The 26,563-nt window shown below is 41.9% G+C and overlaps 1 protein-coding gene across 9 annotated transcripts in view; it reads right to left on the reverse strand.

The window, feature by feature from the left end:
* The window catches only part of RARB (retinoic acid receptor beta), a 750,738-nt gene that overhangs the window by 457,054 nt on the left and 267,121 nt on the right, over nucleotides 1-26,563 (reverse strand). For 7 of the 9 annotated variants that reach the window (XM_083188725.1, XM_083188726.1, XM_083188720.1 and 4 more), the window contains one exon: nucleotides 18,375-18,465. The exons of the other annotated variants lie outside the window; for them this stretch is intronic. The gene's annotated coding sequence lies outside the window, so the exon portion shown is untranslated. The remainder of the gene's footprint in view (nucleotides 1-18,374; nucleotides 18,466-26,563) is intronic. 9 annotated transcript variants of the gene reach the window in all.

Raw genomic sequence — 26,563 nt, forward strand, 5'->3', positions numbered from 1 at the left:
CTGTTATTGCTCTGGCTCCATGCCGGATTTCCTCTGTGCATAGAACAAGTTATCCCTTCCATCACTAGTAATTAATATTATTACTACTTGTATCTCGTATATGTTAGGCACCACTAACCACTAAGGTAGACCTAAAAACAAAAACTGTACAGTAAACTGTAAAATTATCCAACAGTAAACACTGAGCAATATGCGGTTCAGACCAGCATATCATCCGTATCGCCCAGTGTGTATGCACAATATGCACACAACCGCGGTCATTTGCTACGATGCTCGATTCGATATGCTGCACATCAGACATCGCTAGCAATGTCATGCATGTTAATGTTGGACAAAACAATGTCAGTTAGGTTCTCCATTACCACTGCTCCAGCGTATATGGGCGATCTAGACAACTGGTAGCCAACCCTAGCCCTCGAGAGCTACCAACAGTGCACATTTTCCAGACAAACTAGCTGCTGCACAGCTGCACTCATTAATCACTGACACATTTTAAAAGATACACAGATGGAGCTAATTAGCTCACTTGTGATTCTGTGAGGAGACCTGCAAAACATGCACTGTTGGTAGCTCTCGAGGACAAGGGTTGGCTACCCCAGATCTAGACTAATGAGGATTTGTTCTAATGTTGGAAGGAATCTCCATTGCTCCAATGTATACCCAGCTTAAAGTCCCAGACACATGGGGCAACTGCAGCCCTGTGTTTACCGATGTACTTAAGCACATATGGCTGACACACATGCGATGCACCAGTGATGTGTACTGGGCGATCTGTGGTGACCAGTGTTCGCTGGTAGAAACAACGGCGATCTGACTATATTTTTACTACATACAGTCAGGCAATGGTGACGTATCACCATTGCTTGGGGTATACACATGGAGCGATCCATGCTTCATTTCTAAGCAATCTAGTCTGTACGAGCCTTTAGAATCATGGGCGTACAAAACAAATATAAACATTGCAATAAAGCAACAAACATGCAATGACAATGGAAAGAAAAGGGTAAAGCTTTAGCTAGGCAGAAGGCACTGATGACCCGCAGGGGGGAAGTACAATAGATCTCACTGATCCTATACCCATGTTAAGAGAGAACAAGTACACTAGTGGTAAGAATAGTATACAGAAATAACAAGTAAAAAGGGGCCCTACCAGAACAAACATTCTTCTAGGAGGGGATAATAGTTGGAGGGCAAAATGGAAAGGTGAGAAGGTTAGCGAGAGAACCGTGTGACAGAAAAGTTAAGAGGAGGGCTTATAGATTAAGGCAACTCTGGATGCTTTCATGTAACAAGAACGGTAGCCACCGTACAATGAAGGTTATTTTTGAGCTACTGTAGTAATACTTGCTGCAAACATATTTCAGCTGTCATCTTCTGCTAATGATTACCTTTTGTGATGTCTGATTAGAAAGGACAACATAGGTAATATGTATTTACATCTAATTACAATTTTATCGAAATTGGTTTACCTATATACAGTAGCATTAACAATATTATGTTTCGCTGAACGGCCTATCAAATTAGTTTAAAATGATAGAAGAGGCACTTGCAAGGTATCACAGGTGTTTTCCACTATGAATATCCATGAATTCAATAAGGGAAAGTTAATGGAATAGAGTACAACCCCATCTACATAACTCAAGGATGTTGGCACATTTCCAAGCCCTAATTGTTTTTGTTCTTTAATGTAAAATATAGTGCCTAATAAACACTTTTTATGGTCAATAGTTGCTTTACATAACAAACACTTAAAAATAGTGCGTAGCAAAGTAAGTAATACAAATAGTGTTCACTGAGGTGTAGGTGAAAACTTCATTCCAAGTACGCTCAGAGGGAGAGGTCAAGGTGTCCTGCAACCAAAATGCTCCTTCATTTCCCTCAATCCCCTCTCCCTCTTCCCTCCTTAATCTTTCCTCTCTTCTACCCATCTTAAATGCGTAAGAAAGACTGAACTTTCTGCCACTGATCCAAATCATATGCATTATAGCAAATCAATACACTGGCTCTTCATGCCTTCCAAAGTTACCCATCCTCACCTACAAGGCCAGCCAACAATGCCACCATTTAATGTCTCTGATAACATACTATCACCACCTACCTTCTCCCTTGCTTCTATCTACAGTACTTACGGAATTACCAACCATGCCGGACCAATTGTTAAACACATCCCTTTAGAAGAGTTTACCTGTTTTCAAACTGATACTAACACACATTTGTACATGCTCAAAAGTATCCCATCACCCACAATGAGCCACACTTCACAGGTGTGTTCATTTAAATAGTTATATGCTAAAACTCATTACACCAAATTAAACAACTCAACTTGTATAATCATGTAACTGGCAGGGCATTTATATAACAGCTTCCTGTTCCATTCCGGTGCTAGTGATGTTCTCTATCACAGATTTGATAAGGCAGAGTGGATACTTTCAGTGCACTGTTGCTTAGTTTGTAGAATACACTCTTCTAGATTGACATTTAACAGAGTACAATGTTTTACTTCATCTTTATTGGGCCAATTGCTGAATACATCTCTATTAAATTATGCTAACAATCTTCTTCTCTGTTCATTGTTCTTGCTTTTTTTTAATTACATAAAGTAATGGTCTTTTACTGCAGTTTTGCAGAAATTTCCATTTTCCCATCTAATCCGAGATAAGGTTTGATTGTCTTTAACTAGATTAGTAGTAGAAATGTAATCTGATTTCTGTGTTTTGCGATGAACTGCACAAAACCATAGGATGGATAGCTCAATGGAAAATTGTTTTAGACGTGTGTAATGAGTGTGTATGTGGTAATTGCTTGCTATTTATCAGCACATGATGTTGTAATCTGTACATACTAACAAACACAATTCCAAAGCAATACTACAGATGGAATAAATATAGACTACCTATATACATACACATCAGGGCTTTTGTAGAGGGCAATGCAAAGTTAGGAGCAATAAACAATAAATACAGGACATATTTGTGATGGTTGAAGCAAGATATTAATCTAAATATGCTATACAGCCCAAATTCCATGCATAGTGCCTCTATTATGTGCAGTAGACGATTATTGCTTCTACACAACAGCATAATAGCCATTAGCCTGTATCCTCTAGCCAGCTAATCAGGGGGAGATTTATTGGGGTTCATTTAATAAGATGGGAGTTCTATTGAAGATGGGATGTTGCTATAGGCAACCAATCAGAATCTACTTCTTAATTATTTAGCACCTTCTAGAATCCAATAGAATCTGATTGGTTGCCCATAGCAACATCCCATTTGAAATAAAACTCCCATCTTAATAAATACACCCCATAAAATCTTGGAGAAAGCTAAAGTGGAGAGAGATAAAGGTTCAACTAAGTCACCACTAACTGTCATTTTACATGCTATGTTTAAAAAATTAACATTGGGAGCCAATTGTTTGGTATTTTATCCCTCTCCACTCCTCTCTCACCATTCACAGCACCAATATAAAATTAAGAACTAAGCCTACTAACGGCTGAGCTGTTGTGTGTGTCTGTGTGTGTGTGTGTGTGTGTGTCTGTGAAGAATCTTAATTAAAAAGAAGTGAAGACACAGACAAGAATACGGAGATGAAAAGGTTGTCTATGTATGTATAATAAAACTGGACAATATGAGGTGGGTTTGCCAGTCGCACAAGACTAAAATTTTAGATGGTGGACCCCCTTATTGGTCCTTATGTAGTGATTGCTTATTATCGGATCAGGAGGTGTGCTACCATTGGACATGAACAGTTTAGAGAGATTACAGAAGAAAGAATGTCCTGTATCGGTGCACCAAAAAAGAAATATAAAATGTAACCTTTATTGTTTTATTTAAAAGGCTGCGAAAATATTAAAAAACACACAAATAGACTTACATAGGTAGGGACCACACTTTTAAAACTAAGGTGGCAGGCAGATGTTGCACTTGAATATATCACTTTATTAGGTTGTATTTCAAATTGGATTGTGTGTACCTGACTTGAGGTACTGCAATCAGTCAATTAAATCACATAGGGGCAGATTTATTAAGCTTGGAGAAGAGATAAACTGGAGATAAAGCGGAGAAAAGGTAAAAGGAGATAAAGCACCAGCCAATGAACTCCCAACTGTCTTTTTCAAACACAGCTGATTGGCTGGTGCTTTATCGCCTTTTACCTTTTCTCCGCTTTATCTCCAGTTTATCTCTTCTCCAAGCTTAATAAATCTGCCCCTTAGTAACAAGTTTTTTTAAATTTCGAATTGGGTGGGTCACATAACCTCTTAGGGTTGTTACTCCATATGTCGTAGACTCACACACTGGTCCTGTGCGTGTAATAAATAGACCCAGCTGTGGGCTATGTGCATCGGTGATGTTCATATATTTATACAGAGCGTTGCTCCAAAGAGGATCCTTTCTAAGGAGTCAAAAGAAAGCTCTATCAAATACTGATGGACGGTCACCTATGTCAGATTGCTAAAACATGGTGCCGATGATAAAGATGGTGAATTCATCAGTATTGGATCACACCATATGCTCTGGCTGTGGACCAATCTGTGTTATCAGGGTGTTCCACTGCGTGTATGCCAGTAAGAACCACAATCCTGATAGATTGCCTTTAGATATGTGGTGGTCACCTGTATCAGTCTTAGTATATGGTGCCACGTGCAGATGGAGCATCTCTCATATTTGCTGGTGATGCGCCAGCGCCAGAATCTGGCGGAGAGGCGCCCCATCTGACTGAGACGCGAGTTGGTTTGCAGTTTCTCTCTCCCCACTTTCTCACTCTCTGACAATTAGTACATCTGCCTCAAAGTTACATATACTGTATACTAAAAAAATCAGGATCTACTCTACATGTCTTATTTAAGTGATCATTTTGATAATATAGTCAGTTGTGTGTGCCTCACTGGTCCTGGGGAAGAAAATGTTCAAGGCCCTATACTGAGAAGAAGAGTAGATATGACCAGTGCTTTGTGGGTGTGGCCAGAGCCATACACTACACTGTCTTATAGAGCATACACATGGTGAGATATACACTATTTTTCTATTCTATTTTGCTTATAGAAGCAAAATCGAATAGAGAATCAAATGGTTTTTCTACATTCTATGCAGATTCAATCCCAATGCACGCTCCCGTGTAGTGTAAATCAAATAGAAAAATAGTCTTGGCAGCCAAGACTATATAGTAGATAGTGCAAATCTAATGTGTTCACCCTTGCAGTCGATTCAATGTCCATCTCTTGCCTGAAACCAGTATTGATCTAACAGCAAATCTAATGCACATCGAATTAAACATCGAATAGAAAATAGTGGAAATCAAAAAGCAGTAGAAACAAGTTCAGAGCTGGTCGAATAGTCCATATCTAATAGGAATCTAATAAAAAATGGAATTGAACCGTGTGTATGCACCTTAAATGTCCCCCTAAATACAGAATACTGGGTACTTATGTAATATCTGGGCTCCCGTTTTTCTTATGAGACCGCGTCCGCTCGCCACGCTTCGGGCACGGTTGCTCGCTGCGCTCGCCACACTATATAAAATCAACTCAATGTCTAGTTGGATAGTAGGGGTATGAAAAATGGGGTGCATTTAACATGGGAGCCCAGATAATACGTAGGTATCGAATACTGTATATAGAAAAACTGCATAATTTTGCGAAACAACTAGAAACCTAATTTTAATATTAATGATGTATTGCTGACTATTGGAACATCTGGATGGTTGATCATTATCATGTAGTAAATATGGTGGGTGAATGTTTATGTGGAGGCCTGGAGCTGTAGCTCCATCCACCTCTTAATCTGACCCGGGTTGTATGCAGTTCTATCTGTCAAAATTTTGACTGTATGATGTTTTTCTTTTCTCAAAGGTGAATGCTTATTACTGCAACCATTTACAAAATATTATATCAAAGAATGAATGGTATATACAATTTGTAAAAATACACTAGATACTGTAAACATAAATAGTACACGCAGTTCTAAACTATAGTAATCAATATGCAACTGAAGTACACATGCAGAAAATATAGGCACATAAAACAAGTAGATGGGAGGAGACAGAAAAGTCCTGGCTGGATGGGTATATATCGCCGCCATCTCTGGAGCGGACCATATAATGTAAAGTAACATAAAATATGCAATATATGCCAGTACTCACAGATAATTTGGGAACGCATTGTACTAACAATATGTGCATAAACATTTGCATGCTTGAGTGCACATTTCTATATAATCAAAACAGCTTTTAATGACTGCAATAGCCACATTAAGTTAACATCTTAAAATCCCAATGTAATGAGCATATGGAACACCATATTGAAAGTAGCTTCAAGAAAGCGTAAAAATAAATAGTCTCCAAGAGACGGATGCTTAAAAGACGGACTACAGTAACATTAATAATTCTGAAGCTGTGAATAATATTAGCTTCATGCCAAAAAAGATAGTATTGCAATGCCAAAACATACAGGATATTATGATCCAGTAATTATATACAATGGAGAAAATAGATGAGGTGAAGCACAAAATAGTAATGCTTTGAAAGGCGCCTTGTTGTCTGCCAAAGTGCACTGGTTTGTGAAGCAGGGCGGCAGCCCATGCACAGAATGGCACTGGTTTGTGAAGCAGGGTGGCAGCACCTGAACAGAAAAGCACTGGTTTGTGAAGCAGGGCAGCAGCACCTGCACAGAAGGGCACTGGTTTGTGAAGCAGGGCGGCAGCACCAGCACAGAAGGGCACTGGTTTATGAAGCAGGGCAGCAGCACCTGCACAGGGCACTGGTTTGTGAAGCAGGGCGGAAGCACCTGCACAGAAAAGCACTGGTTTGTGAAGCAGGGCAGCAGCACCTGCACAGAAGGGCACTGGTTTGTGAAGCAGGGCAACAGCACCTGCACAGAATGGCACTGGTTTGTGAAGTAGGGCGGCAGCACCTGCACAGAATGGCACTGGTTTATGAAGCAGGGCAGCAGCACCTGCACAGGGCACTGGTTTGTGAAGTAGGGTGGCAGCACCTGCACAGAAAAGCACTGGTTTGTGAAGGGCGGCAGCACATGCACAGAAGGGCACTGGTTTGTGAAGCAGGGCAGCAGCACCTGCACAGGGCACTGGTTTGTGAAGCAGGGTGGTAGCAACCGCACAGAAGGTGAAATTTGTGTGGCCAGTTAGTGACGTTAGACAGAGCGAGGGTGCTTGTAGTAGGTACACTGGTGCACAAATTACATTTAATTTTATGGAACATAACAATATAACGCATGTATAGGGCATGTTTCTTAAGGAGTTTCTTAGTTTGCTGCAGTGGGCATTGCCATTTGAAATAACGCATGTATAGGGCATGTTTCTTAAGGAGTTTCTTAGATTGCTGCAGTTGGCATTGTAATTTGTCACCTGCTCTTAACAAGTATATCTAGTTGCACTTGTGTGAAGAACAGGGTATGTGTGCTGAGAAGACAATAAAGTAAAACCAAAATTATTTTCTGAGCGTGTTTCAATGCAATTGTAAATGAGATCTATTGACAGCATAACACCACAGTCTTGAAAATGTATTTAATATTGAATATTTACTCTGGAAAGGACAGAAATGCATGAAATTATTTTTTACCTGTTGTACTGGGCCTGCCAAATGTTTTATAAAATAACAGCAAGTGTAAAAGTGGGAAGGCATGCAATAATTTAACAAATATTATTCTTATTTCCTCCAGTTTACACTCCCTCGATCCCAACTATAGTTATATACAATAACCTGCACATCTTTAATTAGGCACTGAAGGTCACACAGCTCGTTGGGCTGTGTAATATGTTGACCTGGGTCCCAATAGCAGGGGATAAACATCCGCAGCAGGCCCCGGACTGCTGCGGCTGCACCACCCTCCCGCACCCGGAAGGCAGCATTCCTGTTGAAAAAGCCACCCTGAGGGCGGCAAAACACATCCTAAAGGATCAGTTTACTCACCCGAAATTACCTGACAAGCTGTCTGATGATCATCCTGTCAAAATCAATACACTTATTATCATGCACGCTATGCAATTAAATTGTTGGGTGACTGTTATTGGCCTGTGCTTGCAGTTACAGTATCTACTGTTCTAATTAACAGCCACAAGTATTTAAGAAAGTGCTGGGTCATATATGTGGTTAACTAGATGGTGATTTTGTTATGGCATGTATGGACAGTTTTAGGAACTGATATAATTACTGTGTATAATAAAAATACAAAGTGAAACTTAAGAGAAAAAATAACTTTTCTCTTACATACCGTACATATAATACTACAAGATCACAGTACGATGATATCTATTGTTGATGAAGAAGAGATATCGGAGGTTACTCTGATTCACACTGCACTGCGAAGTTCGCAGCACTGTTTTTTTTTTAGTGAGCCCGCCATTTGCACAACCGCTGGTCCCATGCCCAGGGCGAATCCGTCCGCACGGCTGCGAATGGATGTTTTGCATAAACATCCATTTGCAGCCTATGGGGCGACACCCACATAATTTGATGGTCGGCAATCATCAAATGATGTGGTGCGCAAATCTGTGCGAGGACAGCTTCCCACCCCCGGCACCTGTACCACGCTAGGCATCCCCTGGCCTGCCGCCCCACACCCTCCACCCACTCTGTTTGCCGCGGCTGCTCGCACACAGCGCATGCACACATCGTGCACTCGTGCAAATTCGCCTGGGAGTGCATAGACCTGAATAAAGGCCATTAAGTGGAATGTTTGATGGATTTTGTTGAAGGTAAAATCTGTCAGGAATTTTTTCTACGATCAAATCTCTGAAATCTATTAATTATGTGTGGTTTACGGATAGTAAAAAGTTCTTTAAATTTAAAAATAAACTAATAAGGTACTTGGGAAATAAAGCCTATTTGAAAAACATCACCATTAAGGTCATATTTTTTAGTATTTAAAATGTAGCCAGTAAAATCTAAAATGACATTTTTATTTAGTGTTTGAAAATTTGATTTTTTTTCCAAATTGAATTAACCGTTATTAAGGCTTTTGCATTCAACTGTACATTATTTTAACCTTGCAAACTACCATTCAATTTTTAGGGGCCAATTCAAGCAGAAAAAGGTTATTGTTATCTCTCCTTATCACCATTGCATTTATCTCTTGTTAAGGCTTAATACATCTGCCCCAATCTGATGTATCAATATACATCTAGACCCCTTGTGTGTTAAACTGATGCTTCACATTTGTGTGCATCTTTACCCCATTGCAGTACCCCATTGCAATACATCCTAGTGGTGCAACCACAAGCTGCTTCTGCTGATAAATTTGACATGCAGCATGCCTAAGTTTTTTGTGCAGCTGCGCCTTTATCTGTTTTGGAAATGCTATGTTACATTGTCTCCAGTAAAACATTAGTATAACATAGCAATTTGTATGCAGATACAGGCAGGGCCACTGAGACGGGGGAGGGGGGTAGGTACTAATTACCAAGGCCCAGGCTTGCTGGAGGGGCAAGGCGGGGGCCCTGGTCCAAACCCCCCCCCCCCCGTTCCCTCCCGGGCAGCAGCAGCACACACCTCTACAGCATGTACTGTACTGAGAGCAGGTTCAGCATGAGCGTCTCACTGACAGCGTGAGAGCTCATGCTGAGCCTGCTGTCAGCACAGCACATGCTGTAGTTGTGTGCTGCTGCTCCTGGGGACGCCCATTTCATGGGCGTCCCCAGGAGCAGCAGCACACAACTACAGCATGATCCCATGGGTGCTACCCCTCGACCCCCACCCACACTGCTGTGTACAAATGGGTCGGCGAATAATTAATTTGCTGCGCCCGCTCGTACTAAGTGCCTACACATGCACATAAATGCTTATGCAGTTGCAAAACATAGCTCCCCTGTGCAAACGCGCAGGGGAGCTATCATATCAGAATGAGGGCAAATATCCCATATTTTTACCTATCTGTTCACATAAGCAGGAATATGCAACACGTGTTTAGAACTGAATTGCAGTTAGCTGTGCAACCAACTGACTGTATGCTACAGTATTTTGGCTATTTTATGTTGGGTTTGTTAAACTTAAGCCCTGCACACACACACACACTCCCCTCCCCCCCTTACCCGACGCTGCTGCTCCGGGCTCTCCTCCTCCCTGCACCCGGAAGAGGATCAGTGCAGGGAGGAGGAGGTCACAGGTCCGGATAGGACAGCTCTGTGCTGCCCGGACACAGGTGAGAGGGTGGGCGATGCGGGGCAGCGGGGTTCCGTGCAGGGCGGCGGAGGGTTGCGGTAGAAGCCCATAGGCCCCGCCGCGATAACCCTGCGGGGGATGCTTACAGCATCCCAAAATGGCGGAAAAACCCTGATAACAGGGGTTTTACCGCATTTTTAGCTTAGAGAATCTCCGCCTCAATGACAAGCATTCCTCTACCAGGATTATCAAGATAAACGCTGTGGCACCAGTACAGATCCATGCACCCTAACTACCAACACCACTGCCACCATCAGGTTAAGTATATTGGTGACCATTCGCACCCCCAACCCACTATTGCTGTTAGGCACTGGTCTGGGCTCCGCCGCATTCCTGTTTGCCTGTCTGCTCCAGCGCTGCAGGCACAGGGACAGCGGCTACCTTTCCGGCGATCGCCGGGCAGAAGTGTCGTGACGTTGCTAGGCATCGCCACAAACTTCCGCCGCACAGACGGCAGCAGGGGGGAGCCAGTTGTCGGGTGCACCCGACGTCACTTCCGCCGGGGAAGGCGGCAGTTTTGAATAAAAGCCGGCTGGGCTATCTGACAGGCGCCAGTTATAGCATCCTGGACCCTGCCTAGCTGGAGTTCGTGGTGTGTTCCTGGTTCCTGTCTGAAGCTCTCTGCCTGCTAGTTCCTGTGCCTGTATTGCAGTTTCGGATTACGTCATCTGTGGTCTAACATCTTCCCAGATAACTCAGGGGTTCCCCCTGCAGCCTTTCCTCTATTTATTGTGTATATTACCACCTCTGTGGATTGTTGCACCAGCATTGTGTATATTACCACCTCTGTGCATTGTTGCACCAGTATTGTGTATATTACCACCTCTGTGTATTGTTGCACCCGGGGGTGTTTCCAGGTTTGGTGGCACTCCTCCGAGCCCTTACAATTGCACAGTCTCCCTCCCCAGTCTGTTGATGAAACGATTGCCAAACAGAAGCCAAACAAAGCACAACTATAGTTAGATGATATAAAATATGATTTGGCGATACCGATCAATTTTTAATCATGATCACCAAAAGGTGGAGCCTATACCTGACTGATTCTTTGTGATATCATCTCAATAGCCTCCGGACAATTGGCACAATTTATTGAAGATGAAAGATATCTTTAGATGCCTTAAGCCCTTTAAAACTCAGAAAACTTTATATGACGTAAACTTCAAATGGTTTCCTGAAACTTTTGATATTGTTCATTCTATTGTTTTTTTGTACAGGGTGCTGATCACTGAAGGACACATTTTATTTTGAAGGAAATCATTTTGGACATTAAAGCGGATTTTTACAGCAATATATACAGCAATATATACCTCAGCAATACAACATTCATATTATTAATGTTACATTATATGTGCTGCAATATAATGCCTCCTTTGTACACTATGCCACACAGTAGTTCCCACAATTCCCATTATGTCACACAGTAGACACCTTTATTCACATTGTGCAACACAGTTATGCTCTTTTAATGACATTATGCCCATGGTAGTATGACTTATTTACATTATTCCACACACAGAACTGCCCCCTTTTCACATTATGCCACAAAGTAGTACCAAAAATTCACATTATGCTAGACAGTGGTGCCCGTTATTCACATTATGCCACCCACAGTCCCCTTATTCATATTATGCCACACATTACATTCCACACAGGAAAATTCTTATTAACATTGTACCACAAAATAGTACCATTTATTTACATTATACTACAAAGTAGTACCCTTTATTCACATTATGCCACATAGTAGTGCCACTTATTCACATTATGCAATACATAGTAGCTCCACTTATTCACATTATAGTAGAAGATACTTTACATAAAAATGAAATATAATGGAAACTACAGTGGGAATGATGTGTGCACACTCCTTTCTTTTTTTTTTCACATAATTTTTATTATTACTATTATTAGTATTACAAAAAGTTTTCCACATACATATAACATTTTTACTTTTTACAGCATGTATTTTTCCTTATTCATATAAAAGAAGAATAAAAAACACAAACCACAGACAGCGATATTGATGGAATTTGCATTACCATACATTGTATATATTCTTGTGTATACATTACAGTACTTCCCCTATCTACTTCACCCTTGTTCCTCTCTTTCTTTCCTCTTCCTATACGTTTTAGGTATCCCTTCCCAGCACCCATTGTATACCGTCTGTTCTCCTCCTCTCCATCCCCCTTACTTGCTACCTTATATTATAATTTATCTTTCCTTCTATTCAGAAGGGATCTGATCCATTTACCTCCATCTCCATATTATACCAAGATGTCATAATTACCGTCTTTCTTATTAAATCTCTAACAAGGGAGGAGAAATTTTTGACATGAGGCATCCAGGTGTCAAAGAAAGCTTTGACCCTTTTATCTTTATCTGTGACCATCTCTATCCAGTCCATCTAATATAGATACGAGATTCTAGGCTTTAACAGGGTGATTGAGACTGTATTGGTGGCTGTCCATTGTGAAAGAATCGTTTTCCGTGTTGCTGCCGCTATTTTGGCTATAAATTTCCGCTGCCCTTGCGACAATCTGTTCTGTGTGTTACTCAACGTTTTATCCCATAAGGCCCATTCAGGTGTAAGATCTATGTCAATACAGTAGGTGGTTTGTATATATATATGCCACAACTACTGTATCTTCCAATATTTTTGCACTTCTGGGCATCCATACATGCACTTATATAGATCTGCACCCAGGGTTGCACATTTAAAACAATTTGTGTCTGTGGACACTCCCATTTGAATTTTTTTTTTTGGGGGGGGGGTGTAATATGCCCTATGCAGGCGCTTAAACTGCATTTCCATATATGATGCTGTTACTAGATTTTTATTTATTCTGACAAACGCCGTCAATATGGTTTGAAGGGAGAGCCCAGGGAGGTCCGTACTCCACTTTGCCATCCCTGTCTGTATGTCTTCAATTTGGACCTGTTTTTTAATTTGTGTATACAATAAGGATGTAGAGGCTCCCTTGCTGGCTGCTTGACGTGTCACAGCTTCCAGGCCCGTTAGCTCCCTATCTGATAATCTATTCAGTATGCTCAATACATAGCTTCTTATTTGATGATAGTGAAATATTGGGATGTTTGCCTCAGGGTATCTCTCGACTAAACTCTCATAAGATAGCATTGACAAATCTTCCCAGTCCAATACATCCAATATAATCTCAATCCCCTCCCTTTTCCACTTATGGATGTTTTTCTTATTCTGTATAAGTGGTTCCTGGGTTTTTAGGTTATAATATACTGAAGAAAATATTGAATTATATGGGGATATTCCTAGCCTAGTTCGTGCAATTCTCCATGCTTTACAAGTAGTAATCAGTAGTGGATTTTCCATTATTTTAGTTGGGAATTTGGATAGTCTCATGTGCAATAGATTACTTAAAGGAAGTTCTGGGCAGAATGCTTGTTCTAATCCTATATTCACAAAGTTTTCTGTATTATTTATCCAGTCCACTGCGTACCTATAGTTAGCCGCCAGCCCGTAACTCCGTATACACAGCAGATGTATACCTCCCATGTTGGTCTTCTGGCTCAGCTTATATAACGATATTCTTGCTTTCTTCCCTGCCCACATAAAGGTACTAATAGCAGTATTTAATAATCGCAGGTCTGCCTCCCCAATCAGTATTGGTAACATCTGTATGTAATATAGTAGTCGTGGGAAGGCCACCATTTTAATCAGGTGGCACCTCCCAATGTAGGATAAAGGCAGGCATCTCCAGCTCTTAAAGTCTGCCCTTATGCAAGCTATTATGGGCTGGATGTTGTTACTATATATGTCCTTAGAGTGTGCCGATATTTTACTCCCTAAATAGATGATTGATGAGTCTGCCCACTTGAGTGGAAATGTTCCTGACCACCCTTGTTTTGCCCTTGTGTGTAAAGCTAGAGCAGCAAAAAATTGTGACCCCCAGCTTGATATGTCAATACAGACAGTGAGAGGACAAAGTGCACATTGGCCAGCAGCAGTAAGAATAGAAAGCAGAGGGCCCAGTAACAGCATGCGGCCACTGTAGAGACGGTATAGGGATTCTGGGTGTGTTTCAGTGATCACAAGAATCAGGCATTAGTTGTTGCTCCTAAAGGGGAATCAGCATATACAATTGATGTCCTGCCTACATGTGAAGCAGGGCAAAGGATCACAGTGCATGGTTCCCTGGCACTGTGTATTGCTGCCGTTGGATCTCCTGTGTCCTGGCGCTGGCTCCCCTGCAGCTATGTTGGGTCCTGCTGCTTCTTCTCATCAGTGCTGTAGTAGCCAATGAAGGAAGGGAGGGAGGGAGGGAGGGGGGCATATTCGGCAGCACAGCCATGCTCACGCGGCAAAATTAAAAAAGATATGGTAAAAAAGTAAAAAGGGTGCAAGGGTGCAAGGGATTCCCCCCCCCCCCAGCTGCTAGGCCCCATAGCATTTGCATATCCTGCACCCTCTGCAGTTACATCACTAATAACCACTAATGTTAGTAAAACAAACATGGAAAGTGTGAACAGGTCCCAAGAGAAGCCTTAATAAAACGGACATAATTCTTGGAAAAGGATCATTTGGAATTTACATAATTTGAATGCTTCTGCAGCATAAACTCTTCTGAAAACAAAAAAAATATAGATAGATATATAATTTTTGGGGAACAGATGTGTACTCATATCAATGCAGTCGGACCAAACAGCCCCTCTAAGCATGCTAAGTCCCATGTGATGCTGCTAGTGGTGGATGTCTTTATTGCTGAAAATGCATCATTGTCAGATGTGTTCTCATACATCTTGCCTCAATATGCCTCACAACAGGAGATGCCTGGTATGAGTGAGCCGAAAGGTCCCACTGCAGTGTTGGGTATCTTTTTTAACAAAAATGTATCTTATTTGCATTGATATTGAAATATGGTGCACTAGAAGACTGCAGATTAAAATGCTATTTGCTATGCTTATAGTCTGTGTGAACGCACCTGTATCTGCATACGAAATGCATAAAATTACTTATGCAGATATAGCTGCAGTCACACACATAACATAGGAATGGTGCATATCAATTTAATCAGCTGCTGCTTTTTTAACATGCAGGGAGGCTATATGCAGGTCGGCACATCTGTAGAACACAGAAGACTGTGCTGATTAACTTGATAAAGGACACTTGTGCAAAGTTCAAGAATAACAGCAATTTTTTACCAATACCAATTGAGTTGTATATTGTGTGTGATATGTTGATTGAATGTTAGCCTATGCTGGGACAGAGTGATGTGATTGTGAGAAGCAGTGCCAGTGCAAGCACTTTCACCGCCCCAGGCAAAATGGGGGTGGGGGGGTGTTGCCGCTCAACTGCTCAAACGTCCGGCCCGGTACTCCAGCGTGGGGGGTGCGGGCAGACCTATTGCCCCGTGGTGGGGGGTTGCGGCAGAACTGCCGCACACCTACTCCAGCGAGGGGGGGCAGCCCATTTGCTCCGTGGTGGGGGGGTGCTCCAGTGAGGGGGGGTGCGGCCGCCAGCGTCCAGTGAGGGAGGGGTGCAGGCGGCGGCCCGGTAGCTCAATTGCTCCAAGGGGGGTGCGGCAGACCCGCCGTACTGGGTTCATCAGCTCCAGGGGGGGGGGAAGGGGGGGTGAGGTCCTCACACCACAACACCCCCGCATTACCCCCATCCCAGCTCCCTTCATGCCGCCCTCCAGTGGCCCTAGTGAGATGTATAGTATATGCTGGGACAGGCAGGATTGTGAAAAGCGCATGCTGGGATAAGCAGATCTAATTGTGAGATGTGTATGCCGATACTGATATATCTGCAAGGGAATGCACACAGAAGAAAGAGGGTCAGAATATCAAAGCCGGCATTACGAAGGAGGGAATCCAGACAAGGGACAGTATATTTACCTTCCCTCTGCTCTCTGCCAACCCTTCTTCCCTGCAACTTAACCACCCTCCTCCGCAGCCTAACCCTAATCATTGTATCATGCCACGTAATTCTATCCCCCCTCTCTGCAACCTACCCTAAGCTTCCCATCAAAGTGCCTAACCATCCCTTACTGCAGTCTACCACTAACCTTCCCCCTCTGCAGTCTAACCCCAGTGCCTAATCCTAACCACCCCCCACCCCACCCCTGACACACACACATGCACACACACAAACCTATCGCTGACCATCTCTATATATTTATGTTCCGGATGCAGGCGTTGGCTACCCGCATCCCTCTGTGAGCTCTACATAAATATAAAATCACTGGGGTTTGTTATAGATGAAGCCATCAGTATTAGAACAGATATCATATCATCTATGTTGAATGAATGTTTGTTCTGCGAGACTTGTTAAAGAACACTGAATAAGCCTACAAAATGGATGCCTGTGTAGAGACCCATGCACTTTAATTACACAGCTGGTTACAAAATATTCAATTAATCACAAATAGTTTAACTGTTGCATTACATTATCACCACTTTCTTTGGTACTTTTAATGGATTATACCAAATGCTGCAGGCACCAAATCTTGAAAAATAACTGTCTTCTGTAAATCAAAGGAAACAGTGGACTCATTTTCTTACAGAACATTTATAAAAGTCATCTAATGTTCTGTCAGAACAAAAAAAAAAGAAAACCTTTGAAAAATATAGACAAGCACTGTACTTCCTGCACAACATAATATTTTTTTCAGCTAACATTTTCTTCCAGTTTGACCAAGGGCAATTTAATAAATTGATTCAATCAACAAAAGACATCCAGACTGACATGAATCAAAACTAGCATTTATACTAAGGAAATAGAGACACTTGAAAATGTATTATAAATCAATAATGTTGACTGTAAAACAGACTCAAACTATATTCAAAACAGGAGAGCACAATTATCGGTTTCCTAGTTACCATGTGGTCACATGACTCAAGAACACTTAAATAATGATATGCTTAGATGTAACCAATAAAATATCAGTTTTTTGCAGTCCAGTATAGTCAGATTAACAATATCTCATAAAGATAAATAATGTATCAAAATGCCAATTCAACAAACCCATGCATATAATAAAAACAATGGAGAACATTCAAATGTGTAAAAAAATAAAAAAAAGTATATACCTGTGTGTGTGTGTGTGTGTGTGTGTGTGTGTGTATTTTCTGCTGATGGGCGGGATCTCTCTTGTGTGGGGAAGCATGGTGCAGCATTTGCCTGCAGGGCAGTGTTTACCTGCTCACTGGGCTACTTGCTGCCATGCACATGGGTGGGGTCTCTCTCGTGTGGGGTGGTATGGTGAGGCGTTTACCTGCTCGCTGAACTCCTTGCTGTCTTGCTCATGGGCGAGATCACTTGTGCGGACGGTGTTTACCTGCTCTGTGGGCTCCGAAATCTCGTAGCCCAGTTAGCAGGTCAAAATCAGGCCCCAAGTGGGAATGTGGTTCGTCTATCCTGTCGGTACCCCCCGGAACTGACATTAAGGGAATGTAACATCATATTTACATAGATAGTTATAGAGGGAAATAAGAAATGGTAGACAATGGTGCATTTCTGTGTAAAAATGCAAAGGCAAAAGGTTGTGTGCTGTGCTGTATTATGTACAGTTCCCATTTGTGTACGTGAATAAAAATCAGTTCTCACTATTTTGTATACATTAGATTTGCATGTTCCGCCAAAACTTCCCAAATGCAGGAGTCCAGGTTCTTAGGAAACAGGGGATCTTAAGGTCATTCAGGTCCCCAATTTGGAATAATAAACACAATGCGCAACATTAGCCAGCATTTAGGAAGAGTTCCAAAACTAAAGTGTCATTAGTAAAGTGTATGCAGGGCAGCCGAGAGGAATGCCGGGCCCCGGTAAAATTTTGGGGGTGTGGCCTAAGTGTGTGTGTGGGCACCTCCCACACTTAGGCCACACCCCCAAAATGTTTAGAGGTGGATAAAAGAAAACTCATGCTGAGCCTGCTGTCAGAACAGCACATGCTGTAGAAGTGTGTGCTACTGTTGATACCTGGGAGGGACGGAGGGGGAAGGGAGGGGTCGAACCAGGGCCCCTGCGGGGCCCCTTCAGCAAGCCTGGGCCCAGGTAATTAGTACCTGCTCCCCCCCTCTCTCGGCTCCCCTGAGTGTATGGACCCAAATGTTTATCCTTATTGGCCTTCTTAATGGGATTATGTGAGGAGGACAGTTAGATATATCACTATTGAAATGCAATATTGCAGGACAGAGTGCTAGGATAAATAGTCAAACTACTTTACCTTTAAGTTACTCTTTTTCCTCTTCTGTAAAGGTTGACAGGTATAAAGCATGCTCAATGATTCGTATAGTCCACACGATGAACTTTAACAGCTAAAAAATCAAGTAACGAGAAACAAAAATAAATATTCAAATAAGCTTTAATTACAATAAAGTTATACAAATGAAGACAAATGCTGCACAGTATATTATATTTTATCAACTTAAAAATCACAAAGAAAGTTTAATTACATCAAAATGAGATATTTCCAAACAAATAAAATTAGTATTTTAATATTTTATCTTGGTTCCTGGAATCCAGAAGTTCTCAGGGAACAGGCTTTGAAAAACCCAATATTAGATTAAAAACCAAATAACAACAAAAAATAGGCCAGTAAAGAATTTATCCTTTATAGAACCATTAGGCTTGGGCATCATATAGCATTTTTGCAGGATGCAGCAGAACAGGACCTTTTCTTGGCTTCACACATTGCATTTTAGCAGGATACGTTTTAGCAGGACGAATTTAGCTTCCAGCAGGTAGTAGGGTTTGCGGTACAACCGCATTGTGTTAACACATACATTCAAATGTATGTGTTGTAGTTGTTATCCGGTTGTCCTGTAATCCTGCTGATCCATTGGGTGAGGGATCGCCGCATATGTGTAGACGGCCACATAAAACTAAATGCGTACTTAGTGCAGATTTCTTCCTGCCAAACAGATCCTGTTGAATAGGACCTGTAAAACTCTATGTGTAACCCAAGCCTTTGAGACATCAGAAGTGGAGGCAGACAGGTGAAATAAAATACAAATTTCAAAGCTGTGTCTTACATGTTCGAACATACAGATGTGTCCTCTTGTGTTGTTGCTGTACATACAACATGCAACATAGCATGACGTTTGCATAGTGGGCCTGATTCTGGGTCACTTGCAAAAGCAAATTCTCTCTTGAATGGACAAAACCATGTGCACTGCAGGTGGGGCAGATGTAACATGTGCAGAGAGAATTAGATTTGGGTGGGGTTTGTAATTGCTGCATGCAATACTGCATTTGCATTGTGATACCACTATACACAGCAACCACATAAAAAAAAATATAACATTCAATAAGTGCTAACAACATTTGATAAACCTATGATCATGTGTAAAATGCCATCCATCCATCCATCCATCCATCCATCCATCCATCATTTAGGTTAAGGTAAGGTTACAGTATGCAGTCAGTAGTAATATTAAGAGATACAGTCAGGGCACCAAAACCTTTTTTGTTGGGGGGGGTTGCATAAATTCATTTAAATTGGTGACCTTATATAGCTATTACCCTTTTTACACCAAGCTAATTTCCCAGGATATTGCCCGGTTAACCCAGGTCAGGCCTCAGTGTATATGGCCCCTTAAAAAAATAACTGGGTCCAAAGACCCGACAATCCAAATTGGGAAATGTTGCAGGGTTGAACACGGGTGAAACCTGCATTTGGGGGCAATGTAAAGGGAAAACCCGGGTCAACTGACATGAGTCTGCTGTCTGCCCTGCTAGGAAGACAACAGTGGTGCAAGGGAAGAGGTGAATGGATGTCTGTGTGCGTAGTCCATTCACCGCACGGATGGATGCTTGGGCAGCCAACTAGCAGCTTTCACGAATGCTGGGCTTGCTCCCACTTGTGGTGCCGTCGGGGTCCCAGAGAGCCGATATCCCTGCACTTGGTGATTATGTCATCTCCAAGCGTCGGCCTTCAAGACACCGTACCCATGTGCAGTGCAAACGGTGCCAATCCGGGAATATCTCGGGTTGGCATTGCAGTGTAAATGCTGTGAATCCCGGAACTGACCCGGACCCGTGTTCCAAATACTGCATCTGATGTGGGATTTTGCTATAAAACCAGTATAATTGTTACCCCTTCTGTGGCAGCTTGATTTACCTAACACACCATTTATGTAAAAACAGCAGAGAAGACACTACGGGGAATGTAGATAACAGGGTATTAGAAGAAAATATAACATTAAGGGTCCCAGTTACAGTTGCCACACAGTAGTGCCCATAATTAACACTATGTCACACAGTAGACACCCTTATTCACACTGTGCCAAAGTAGTGCTCCTTTAATGACATTATGTCCATGGTAGTGTGACTTATTCACATTATTCAACACACATAACTGCCCCTTATTCACATTATGTCACAAAGTAGAACACCCAATTCACATTATGCACAGTAGTGCTTGTTATTTAGTGTGGCATACACAGAGTGCTCCTTATTCACAATATGCCACACAGTTGTGCCCTTTATTTACATGCCACACTGTAATACCCTTATTCACATTATGTTACAAACAGTGGTGTCCCTTATTCTCATTAGGACACAGAGTAGTACCATTCATTCACATTATACCACAAAGTAGTACCGTTTATTGAAGTTATGCCAAAAAGTAGTAGCACTTATTCACATTATGCAATACACAGTAATTCCCCTTATTCACATTATGGGCCTTATTCTGGTTGGTGCGGCCGGTCCGTACGTTCCGGGTTTTTTTAATGATCTGCGCATGCGTACCATCTCCAATGCGCAGGCGCGAACACTCCACAACGCTTACGGACGGGTCTCTACGTGCGAAAAAACCTGTACGCGAGAGTACGGGCATTGGGGGCGGCATAGGGGCGTGATGAGGGGAGCGGCCGAAATAATGAGGGAAAATGGGCGTAAATATGGGCGTACATGGGGGTGTGCACCAAAAATGAACGGTGCTACTACCGCACGATCGCCTAAAGCACCGTTCATTTCGGACACAAAACAGGCGCCCGCCAACCGCCAGCTCAGACCACCCCTACAGATACCGCATGCCAGCGTGCGCCTGGGTTTGCTAATTTACGCTGATTACTAATCAAACACATACACCTGAATGTAATAACCAATGCTGCAGTCTATTAAGTCCAAACCATGATTTCACTACCTGCAAGCCACACACAGCACTCAAACACATTGGAAGCTTATCTTTCTATACTTCTCTACATTTAAAGGTTTGTTTAATTTAAGGTAAGAATCTTTTTAAGACCTGCTTATATATGCTAAGGTAGGTATTTGTTAAACAGTTATACACATTCACTACGTGCTTTCATAGACACAGTAGCACACTCAATCTACACAAGTCGACATGTGTCAACGTGTTCACTCTAATACAAACATAGGTTTTGTATTTATGATACAATAACATAAACCACATCTAACACCTACAAAGTATGTTTCAGCAATGTTTTAAGGCCATGCCCACTATTTTGCACAGAATCTTCAATTGAGTTAATAGAAAACAATAATTGAATAACAATTAGAATAATTAATTAATTGTCAGAATTGTAGTTGAAAGGCAAGATTTGCAGGTCCATATATGTGAAGGGTATGCCAGCGTGCACGGACGTACGCTCACTCTCACGAGCGGTGACATAAGCTGAGTTTTCTATTGAAAACAATAGGGACCCGTCCGTGCAAGCTGGCGTACGCTCAGATAGCCGCAAGAAGTCGGTGGGAAGACGGACGAGAGACGTCCGTAAACGGTGGCGTACGCTCTGTTGTACGCCAGTTGTCGGAGTGTAAGGGCTGGTCCGTCCGTGTACGTTGGCGTACGCTCAATTGTACGCCACTCCCGTTCGACGTTGTTTCTGGTCGTACGTATGCGGCTGATTTGTGGGTGGACTTAACCCCAACGGCCGCGTACGTTAATAGTGAACGTACGCACGTTTGGCCACTCCGATCAGAATAACCTCCTATGTCACATACATAGTACTAGCTACTCTATATAAGGGATTCAGTATTAAATCCCGGTGGTCGGGATCCCGGCGTTCAAAATCCCGACGCCGGAAGCCCGACCGCCGAAATCCCGAAAAGGGGGGGGGGGGGACGTGGGGGGATTTCGGTGGTCGGGATTTTGAACGCCGGGATCCTGACCGCCGGGATTTACACTGCATCCCTATATAAGAATGCTTTATAATGGAAACTACAATGGGTAGTCCTTTCTAAAGGTTAAGGGAAAAAAATGTAACAGCGCTGATCACCAGATATTATAGGGTAATACAAGTTATTATTAAAAATGCAATTACATAGATATGATAAGATAAAAATGTAAATTCAATACATGAAACAAAAATTCAATGACAAAATCACGTTTTGGTTAAGTATATTCACCCACTGGTTCCACTTAATAGCTGCAAATGTCCGATCCTATTGGATTAATGAATGTAGTCCATATCCAGGTACCTCTATTTGTGCCTCTGGGGGATAGCACACCCCTTTATTCCATTTGGAGCCTCAGGGGGACAATCTCAACCCTTTTCCTCTGGAAACATCTGTGTCGAGGATTTCTGGCTGTGGAAGCGGCTGGTTTAAAGGATGGAAAAACCAGGAGGATAGATGGCAATCCCTCGTTTGGTAGTGGACTGTCAGGATGGATGCAGTGTGGGACTTTGGTAAAGAAATAAAGCAGCAATGGTGGATCGCTGGGGTGCCTTGACATGTTTCGCTGCTTTAGCTTCATCTTTTTCAAAAGGTATTGCTAGCTTAACCACAGAGGGTTTATATACCCTATCCAATATGGCTGCTGATTAGCACCCGGTGTGTGCAATCCAGCAGCATGCATTATAAAAATCAACATTTTGACAATTAATTTTAGCAGCAGAGAGTTTAATAGGAGGCAGACTAAATAGTGTATTGAAACATTAGTAAATAATACATTGAGTAAATAATCATATGAATAATGACAGAATTTGTATATAGAGGTAACCTAGCGACAGTGACTCACAACTATTATAATCCAATTGGAGTCATTGTTTACAGTGGTGGTTGCTAAGTTACTCCTGGATGCGGGGAGGGGGGTTCACCAATAAGCGGTGTTTGTGTGACCCGGACTTCCGGCATCACACAGCACACCAAACATCAAGTAGATCTTATTAGTATACTTTGCTAAGTGACCCGGTCTCCCCTGTGTCACTTGACAGGGCTGTAACCAATAGCCCAACTCCTGGTCTGGGTCATGTACCACGTGTCCCCGCTATTCCTGATGACGTGGTGTCACGTGATCGGGGTCCCCGCGGCGTGTCGCAAATTCAATTATCCCTGATAGCGCAGCGCTCATGCGTCACCAGGCAACAGATGATTTATTTAGAATATTCTAATTGATGACTTGAGTCTGTGCGGATCCATACACCCCTTCTTGCATGCAAATGCAGGATTTGTAAAGGGGGGTTTCCATGTGGAATAAATAATAACAATTATATATATATATCATGTGATCTTCCTCCCACCATGGGATCTTCCTCCCACCATGATGGTTTGTCCCTACTAAGCTGAAAATTATGCTTCCTATTACACCAATTGATGCTCCTTGAGAAAGGTCCATATATGACAGACGGAAACGTCGGAGCATATTGGTATTGTGATTATCTGCATAACGACGATGACATCTATACAATAAAATCACCACTCATTTTATAGCAAGTGGATTTCTTTGTTATAACGGAGAGTGCCCATATCTCTCAAAGAGAACTGGACTAAAATATATATATATATATATATAAAATATCTTTTATCGCTGTACCGGTATGGCCTGGGTGCCTTCCTGTGTGTTTGCGCATGATATGCAGAGGCGTAGGAGGACTCACAAGGCTTTAAGAGAGCAAGACATAGAGACGGCTGTAAAAAGATTTTCAACCAGTTCAGGCAGATGCCATGCATCTCCAGTATCCTAGCTCTCCCATCATTATACAGCCCCGTGATTTGCGGCATAATGCCGAGAGTGGGTGAAGCCTAATCCGACAAGTGGGTGGAGCTATGACTAGATGCTCGAGCAGCAAAAAATTATTTTTGCTCTCTCAGGGGGGGGGTATTCAGCACCGGGGTTTCTTGCGTTCCCGGCTGTGACCATGGTGGACCAGTGGAGGGCGCTGGAAAGCAGGAGGTTTTATGTATGACATGCACTGGGGACCCGGGCACAGCAAACCAGAGGGTTGGCAGAGACCAGAAGCAGGGGCGCGGAGTCTAACTTGCCAGCGGTATTCACCAGGGAGTCCTGCAAGGAACTATGGACTTGGCTGCGTCTGACAGGCAGGTCGCGGCCCCCTGCCCTGTTCCTCTGGACGCAGGCTGGGACTGAGGACACGGGAGGATTGAGAGAATGTCTTTGAGACGGCCTGAGAGCCGGGGATGATAGTAGACAGCCTGGAAACTGTGGGACGGCCTGGGAGCCGGAGATGATAGTAGGCAGCCTGGGAGCTGCGGGACGGCCTGGGAGCCAGGGATGACAGTTGGCAGCCTGGGAGCTACAGGACGGCCTGGGAGCTGGAGGTGACGACCTGGGAGCTGTTAGTAGTTGATGTCGATAACCAGGAAGATGTTTGCAAAGTCTCTGGGGGCACTTCAGTGCACAGTCGACACGGGATGTCGGCAACTGATGTACATGCAACAATACAGTAGCACAGCAACTGGTGAACGTCGGAGATGACACAGGTGTTGTTAGTCACTAGGAGACGACAAGAATTATAACAAAGAAAGAGAGCGCACAACAAAATCAGCACATCAACTTTCAAAAAGGAAGTGGACAATGGTGGTTATTTAAACTACCACAGTTGCCACTTTAAACCATGGATAAAAAATATTCCTAAAAACCAATATTGTAGAATAAAAAGAAACTGTTCTGACCTAGTTAAATTTGAACAACAAACAAAAGAGATTACTGAAACTTTTTTAGAACAGGGTTATCCTAGATGGCTTTTGGAGAAAGCTGAAAAAGACACTATGAAGATAGATAGACAGAGCCTTCTTAAATCTAAAACAACTTCTAAACCCACATTTTTGGATAAACCAATTTTAGTCACAAAATATAACACATATTCAGACCAACTAAGACTAATAATTAAAAATAATTATAGAGTACTCAAATGTGACAACTTGCTGGCCCCCCATCTAGATGAGGAACCCAAAATAGTCTTTAAGAAAAATAAAACCATAAAAGACATTTTGGCCCCTAGCCATTTTGTAGACAAGAATAAAAAAGATCAAATAAAACATGCTTGTACCAAGGGATGTTTTAAATGCAAGAAAAAGAGATGTATGACATGCGAACATATAAAAGAACCCAATACCTCCTTTCAATCAACAAATTCAGGCTCCTCTTTTATCATTAAAAGTCACATTGATTGCCAAACGAACTATGTGATCTATTTAATAACATGTATCTGTGGATCACAATATGTGGGACGCACTATTCGCACAATGAACACTAGATTCCTCGAACATAGAAGAAATGTGTTAAAAGGTTTTTTAAAACATTCCTTATCAAAGCATGTAAGAAATAAACATAATGGTGACCATCGTGTACTGAAAATACAGGGCATTGAACATATAGAAGAAACATCCAGGGGAGGCGACCGTTATGAACGTCTCTGTGCCCGCGAGGCATATTGGATATTCTCATTGGGGACCCTATTTCCAATGGGTCTCAATGACAATATAGAACTAAACAATATCTAAATAAAAAGTTCTGCTCTTTTCCACCCTCTTCTTTGAATAGTACCTTTAATCGATACACTACCAAATTTTTGTCCCTACTTTTCCTCTTTTCTCTCTCTTCCCCCCCCCCCTTCTGTGTTAATTTTCCGCTAATAAATCAAAAACTCAAGAACTAAAAAATTGTTATATCACTAAATAATAATCACTAAAAACATGTATATAAATATGCGAAAATAAGAATAGGAATTAATGTTATATGATAGATAATGTATGTTTTCCATAAGATTGCTATATTGGTGACCTCAGGTCGATGATATGGGTTTCGCCTCTCTCTCTCTTTTCTCTTTCTTTTTTGCGGTATTTCTCTCTGGTAGTATTTTCTGCTATAATTAAATACCAATCGTGTTATTATGAAGAAAAGAGATAAAGATATATAAAAATGCAAAAATATAAAGGTACAAAGATATATAAAAATGATGAGATATATATTTACATGCTAGCAGGCATCGACAATTTTTCTTCTCTAATTTATTTATTACTATTATTATTTTTTATTTTTTGTTATTGGTTATTATATATTTATATATATACTTTTTATTTATCATTTTTTTATTATTGTGACCGCTATTATTTATTGATTTATTTATTTATTTCTGATGTCCACAATTGTATTGCATATGCTAATTTAGATATGATATAGAGCTATTTGATAATGACTTA

The sequence above is a fragment of the Crinia signifera genome, chromosome 5, assembly GCF_055691185.1.
Source record: "Crinia signifera chromosome 5, ASM5569118v1, whole genome shotgun sequence".
Lineage (NCBI taxonomy): Eukaryota > Metazoa > Chordata > Amphibia > Anura > Myobatrachidae > Crinia > Crinia signifera.